Source organism: Saccopteryx leptura, chromosome 4, assembly GCF_036850995.1.
Source record: "Saccopteryx leptura isolate mSacLep1 chromosome 4, mSacLep1_pri_phased_curated, whole genome shotgun sequence".
NCBI lineage: Eukaryota > Metazoa > Chordata > Mammalia > Chiroptera > Emballonuridae > Saccopteryx > Saccopteryx leptura.
Window position 1 is genome coordinate 29567398 of NC_089506.1, and position 7376 is coordinate 29574773.

A 7376-nucleotide genomic window follows, 5' to 3' on the forward strand; every position below is an offset into this window, starting at 1 on the left:
CCATTCATTTCCTACTGCTCATGTTCATAGTTGCAGGTGGCTGGAGCCAATCACAGCTGTCCTCCAGGACACCAAAGTTTTATTGGATAATGCCTAACATACACGGGTCGTTGTATGGCTCTCACGGAATTACATTTTAAAATATGTGGCGTTCATGGCTCTCTCAGCCAAAAAGCTTCCCGACCCCTGGTCTAGAAGCCCACCTCCTGATTCCCAGGCCTAGCCTTCTGCCTGTGACACTCCTTTTCCTTTATTTGAGGATCAAAATGTAGCATTTAGTGTGCAGGAGACATAGACAGCTTGTAATCCTAACCTCTGGCAGAGTATTGGCTTGTACACAAGAGAACATACAGACAAATATAAAAAGGAAAGAAAGGCATGGGAGTGTAATGAGTAGAGGGATGGCTAGCATTTACTCTTCTGAAGCCACCCTAGAGCATGGGAAGCACTAGGGAACCACAGAGTCTCCCATGGCGGACAGTCCTCCACCCCCACACCTCATTTTTCATACATGGTGCAGGCAAAGAGTAGGGACTAAGGAAGTATTCATTTCTTTTCTTCCTTACTTGTAGGGCCATGAATGCCATAGACAGTTTACAGTTAGCAGAACCTTTAGGTTCAAAGAAAAAAAGTTCAAATGGGAGAATACCAGACATCAACCTATGGGTAGAGGAAGTATTTGGGGTTTGGGGGTGGGGAAGAACTTTTGGGGACTGAGGACCTTGGTAACTCACACTAATTATAAGCAAATTGTGGATGTGAGTCACAAGCCTCACGCCATAGCAAGAAGAGTGCCTTAGCCTTGGCTGAGTAGGTCAATTAGTTAGAGCAGGAGTTGGGAACCTTTTTGGCTGAGAGAGCCATGAACGCCATATATTTTAAAATGTAATTCTGTGAGAGCCATACAAGGATCCGTGTATGTTAGGCATTATCCAATAAAACTTTGGTGTTGTTCCGGAGGACAGCTGTGATTGGCTCCAGCCACCTGCAACCATGAACATGAGCGGTAGGAAATGAATGGATTGTTATTATTATTTTTATTAAAGATTTGCGAGCCAGATGCAGCCATCAAAAGAGCCACATCTGGCTCGCGAGCCATAGGTTCCCAACCCTTGAGTTAGAGCATCATCCTGATACGCCTAGGTTGTAGGCTCAATTCCAAGTCAGGGCACATATAAGAGTCAACCAGTAAAGCCCTGGCCGGTTGGCTCAGCGGTAGAGTGTCGGCCTAGCATGCGGAGGACCTGGGTTTGATTCCTGGCCAGGGCACACAGGAGAAGCGCCCATTTGCTTCTCCACCCCTCCGCCATGCTTTCTTCTCTGTCTCTCTCTTCCCCTCCCGCAGCCAAGGCTCCATTGGAGCAAAGATGGCCCGGGCGCTGGGCATGGCTCTCTGGCCTCTGCCTCAGGCGCTAGAGTAACTCTGGTCACAACATGGCGATGCCCAGGATGGGCAGAGCATCGCCCCCTGGTGGGCAGAGCGTCGCCCCTGGTGGGCGTGCCAGGTGGATCCCAGTTGGGCGCATGCGGGAGTCTGTCTGACTGTCTCTCCCTGTTTCCAGCTTCAGAAAAATGAAAAAAAAAAAAAAAGAGTCAACCAGTGAATGTATAATTAGGTAGAACAACAAATCGATATTTCTCCCTTTCTCTCTCTCTCTCTCTCCCTACCTCTTCCTCTAAAATCAGTAAGTAAAAAATTTTTTAAATAGGTAAAAAAAAAAAGAAAGAACAGTGTCTCAACACACTACTTGCACATGCGTGGATCTGCTCAGGACGAGGACTTGCTCTGGACTGCTCACACACCCCCTTCTGGTCTTTTCTCTACTCTACTGTGCTGGAATCTCCTGTTGCCGCTTTAGATGGTCTCTCCACCCTTTTGTGCCCTGTCTGTGCCCCAGGAAGTTGGCCTGTAGGGCAGCATCAATGAGCTCCCTTGTCCTTTGTCCTCCGGCTGGATTAGACCACCAGGGAGCCAGGCAGGAGAGCAGAGAGCAGGAGGCCAGTGAGGCATGAGCTTCCACTTCCTGCTCCCTCCTTGGGCCAGCCAGGACTGACCATGGCAGCTCCGTATGGTGCTTGCTGTCTCTCTTCTCCCCCACCCCCCGCCCGGGGCCTCCCATTCCAGGAACCAAGCTTCCCCCTTGTTCCTTCAGGCCCAGTCTGCCCCGAGCACCAAGATTTCCCTTGTGGTTTCCCTAACTCTAGCCCACTCCCTTACAAATTGTCTCTTTATTTAACCTCCTCAATTTGAGTGACACTGACTAACCATGCATGAAGACTGGTTAGGCCCAAGGTGCCGGCCTCCCTCTGGTCCCTGGGGACTACAGTGTTACTGTTCTGCAGTTGCCATCACAGGATCTCTTTGCCGTTTCACTCTCCTAGCCAACACGAAATACCTTCTAAGACATCTCAAGTGGACATACCCCGGGCCATCCGCAGAAGGGCAACCCCAGGTAAGTCACCTCATAAGCACTCCCTCCACTCTCTAGCATCACTGTGCTGTCCCTGCAATGGGAAGAAGATGATTCACGAGGAATTAAGCCGAAGAACCTGCTCTTGAGGTCCTAATAAAGACTGAAGACCCTACTCTGAGCTACTAAAATTTTTCATAAACCCTTGAGCCCAGGAATCATATTAAAACATTGAACCCACCACTGAGAATTCTTCTTATTCGCTCATATGTCCTGTCATCATGGTCCCATGATATTTAGAGGCTCCTGTGCTTTTTTTGTACAATAAGACCTTCCTGCACTTTCAGCCCCAGATCAAGATTTAAGCATTTAAAAAAGACATGTTAGCCTGACCAGGCAGTGGCGCAGTGGATAGAGCATCAGACTGGGATGCGGAGGACCCAGGTTCAAGACTCCAAGGTCGCCAGCTTGAGCGCGGGCTCATCTGGTTTGAACAAGGCTCACCAGCTTGAGCCCAAGGTCACTGGCTCAAGCAAGGGGTCACTCAGTCTGCTGTAGCTCTCCGGTCAAGGCACATATGAGAAAGTAATCAATGAACAACTAAGGTGCCACAACGAAGAATTGATGCCTCTCATCTCTCTGTCTGTCTGTCCCTATCTGTCTCTCTCTGACTCTCTGTCACTGTCACAAAATAAATAAATAAATAATAATAAAAATAAAAAATACATGTTAGGGAAAACAAGCAGATTCTCCACTGACTAGATAATAAGGGACTATGTTTGAAAAGAAAGAGCTCTTACTGTGAGAAGTAGCCTTGCCATTGAGTTGATGGGAGGCAAAGCAGAACTGAGTCATGATGTCACCGCTGATGAACAGCAAGGGGCTGAATGTTGGGAGGCCTGAATGTACAGAGTGAAGGTATTCATCAGCCAACACCTTGCATTTGCAAGCAGGGCTATCCCAAAAAACCAAATAGCAGACAGAGAGGACAAGGAGGCAACATGTTAACCATTATGAGGATGGACAAGGACCACAAAGCTACTGACCAAGCCCAACAGCCCTGCTCAGGACAGTCTTCATGCCAATCATAACGATTAACCTTGCAAAGCATTTCCTACCAGACCAGGTCTGCATGCCTGTCAATGAAGGAGAGCACGACTGTATGCAATGATACTGCAAATCTATCTGGAATGGGAACCAGAGCTCCAGAAGAAAGGCTGAATCATCAGGGGCAAGAACTATAGGAGAAAAGCCCAGCATCCTTTATCATACAAGAAAATACAGGAGCCTCCACAGGCCACTGGGGTCATGGTGACAGGACCACTAGCTATTGTGAAGGACTCCCAAGGTTGAAGGGGGAGCACTGTCAGCATCAGTGTTTCTCAGGAAAGGATGAAAACAACCACACACACCAGGTCTCCCACTGCCTTCCCACAACCCTTCCCAGTGACTCTGAAAGCATTTCTCCCTCTTGTGGCTCCTGCTAGTTCCTTCCCAGGTAGCTGCTCCTGGAAACCCTCTTGGGCACTCCTTCCCCACACAGTCTGGCTCAGCTGTGTTGAGTGAACACTAGGGAGGGTGTTGGGCAGATAAAATATATTATGCTCACTTTGTTAAAGATGGTGCTGCCCATGGGGAAGCCCGTCGCCCAGGTGATATTAGTTGCCCTTCTTCTTGGGATGGGCGTGATTATATTAATATGTGTTGGGGGCAGGCTGTGGGCAGGCAGGATTCTTGTAGCCTGGGGCTTGGTTTTAGGACTAAGCCTGTAAAACCAGTATCCACGGTCACCATCACAGCCACCTGACCCATGCAGGTTCTCAATGGATTCGGACAGATGGTAATGAAACAACAGCGGAGCCAAGAACTGGTGAGCCATTAGCTTTAATCCTAGTTTGCACCCAGAAGGCAAGTAAAAACACACACTGGGCTCCAAAACCCACTCATTCAGCACTCCACAAAGCTACTGACTTATCCGAGTTTCCTAGAATCAAATGTTTCTAGCTCACTAGCCTCATTCTCCTTTGTTCCCTGTTGGGCAGATAAAATATATTATGTTCACTTTGTTAAAGATGGCGTTGCCCACGTGGAAGCCCGTCACCCAGGTGATATATATTTTTTAATTTTGATAGTAGATTTTATTTAACCAAGTATATCCAAAATATTATCATTTCCACATCTAATCAATATAAAAATTATTTAAAATTTTTTAATTATTGATTTTAGAGAGGAAGGGAGAGAGAGATAGAAAAGAAACATTGATTAGTTCCACATATTTATGCATTCATTGGTTGATCTTTTTTTTTTTTTTTTTTTTTTTATAACGCCCAGGTGATATTAATGTGTGTTGGGGCGGGCTGTGGGCAGGCAGGATCCTTGTAGCCTGGGGCTTGGTTTTAGGATGAAGCCTTTCCCACCCTTTTTGATGTGGGGTGGTACAATCCCATCATGCCTCAGATAAGTGACTTTGTATTAGAGACTTCCCTATTTTGTATATTGGATTAAAGGTTTTGAATCTACACTATAAAATGGGGGAAGAACTAGAGCTTGTGCTCTTGGATCCTGAGATTAGCATGAGAGAGCAGAGCAGAGAGCAGAGAAAGGCCACATGGAGGAGGCCAGGAGAAGCAGCCAAGATGGCGGAGTGTTGAGCGAGAAGTCAGTTTGGGCAGAGTTTGTGCAGGGAGAAGGAATGAGATGGGGAACAGATGAATAAGTCTGGTGAGCTAGAAACCTTTAATTCTAGGAAACTCGGATAAGTCAGTAGCTTTGTGAGCACTGAATGAATGGGATTTGGAGCCCAGTGTGTGTTTTTACTTGCCCACCGGGTGCAAGCTAGAATTAAAGAAGATGGCCCATCAGTTTTTGGCTCCGTTGTTTCTTTACCGACTGTCTGAATCCAATGCAAACCTGCATGGGCCAGGCAGCTGCTGTGATGGTGGCCATGGCTTCTGGCTTTACACCGGAGCTTGCTCTCTCGGTTCCTGAGATTAGCATTAGAGAGGAGAGCAGAGAAAGGCCACGTGCAGGAGGCCAGGAGAGGCAGCCAAGATGGCAGAGTGCTGAAGGAAAAGCCAGTTTGTGCAGAGTTTGTGCAGGGAGAAGGAAGGAGATGGGGAACATAGGTGAATAAGTCTGGTGAGCTAGAAACCTTTGATTCTAGAAAACTCGGATAAGTCAGTAACTTTGTGAGCACTGAATGAGTGGGTTTTGGAGCCCAGTGTGTGTTTTTACTTGCCTGCTGGGTGCAAGCTAGAATTAAAGATGATGGTCCACCAGTTTTTGGCTCCGTTGTTTCTTTACTGTCTGTCCAAGTCCAATGTGAACCTATATGGGCCAGGCTGCTGTGATAGTGGCTGCGGCAACTTGGCTTTACAGAGGGCCAGGGCCTGCTTAGGGCTGTTCTTAGTTTCCACAGATATTTTTGTTAATCTCACAAAGCGTTTTCTACCAGATGGACTGGATGCTGGGCCTCTGTGGTTACCTAGTTGGTAACCAGATAACTTCCACTTAAAATGATAAAACTCAACTCCTTGTTCCTCCTTGCCTAAAGGTCAAGTAGAACAAGATGGGATGGAAACTGTTCACTCTGTGTCCTCCTTATCTTCTAGAAAACATTCGTTGGCTCATTCTGTTTTTGTTCTTTTGACCTCCAGCTAGAAGTGCTACAACAGTCATAAACTAATAGATTTGAAAGAGCCTCAAAGGGAAGACAGAAATAAAAAAAGTTGGCTTTGGGCAGTTGAGCAAACAAAAGTATTATCAATGTCCTCTGTAAGGTAAGTGCTTTTGTGAGTGAGATTGAGTAAACCAGTGCCATTGGTGCCACCAGTTATCCTTCTGAAAGACAACTTCCATCATGTCCCTTATAGGAGCTGATACATAATTACAAGGCTTGATATGAATGAGTCCCTGCTCTATAAAGAGGCAGAAACCACCATAGGCAAAATGGCCTATGAAACAGAATTCAACGCTGAGTTTGTCAAAGACATAAAAGGTTACTGCTTCAAGACAACCAATAAAATTTTAATTTTGAAAGAAAAATAAAATAAAATGTCACTGCTGAGGTTGTCTCAGAGATCTTTAAATCCACCTATCTCATCTGACTGATGATGAAACTGAGGCCCAGAAAGGGGGGAGGGGATTGTCCAAGACTCAACAGCTATTTAGCAGCAGCGCTGGGGCTAGAACCCAACCCCTCACCCACACTACTGCCCCTCCTACTGAGTGCTGAGCTTTCGCGGCAGGCCCCTTCCCTACAATCTCAGCTGACCAAATTGGACATCCAATAGGGCACTAGGAGAAAACCCTCTTTCAGAACACTTCCTCCCAGGAAGGAGAATGGCCCACTTTGCTGTCTAGTGTGGCGAGGAAAGGTCTGGGTTGAAAGGGAGGTGAGACTGGGTACTAGCCCTGACTCAGGCTTTTCACAGCTGTGTATTCTTGGACAAACCCCTGCTCCTCTCTGGGCCTCAGTTTTCTGTTTTTTGCTTATTTTTTAATATGATGGTGGTGAATACTGTTCTGGATGACTGTTGGGCAAACAATTGTGTTAGGCTTGCTCACTTGTACTTTGTCTGATTGGTGCGTGAGAACGAGGCAGCACCTCACGTGTATAGCTGTTGGTCAAATAAGTTTGTAAATATGATGTATGTGTTTGCTCGCTTTGGGGGGAGACAGGCTGTAAGCTAGCAAAGTCATTATAGCCTTTCCCTCCCTTCTAATACTAAGATCTTCTCAAAACTAAGCTTTTCCCCACACCCTTGACTTTCACATGATAGAGGATAGTGCACTCTTTTGAGGAATTCCATTTATGCCTCAGATAAGTGGCTTTGGATCAGAGACTTCCTTATTTGTATATTGGCTTAAAGGCTTTAATTTCCTACACTATAAAATGAAGCAGATGGGGGCTCTCGCTCTTGGTTCCTGCCATCAGCATTGCAGAGGCCTCCCTGATCCCTTGCC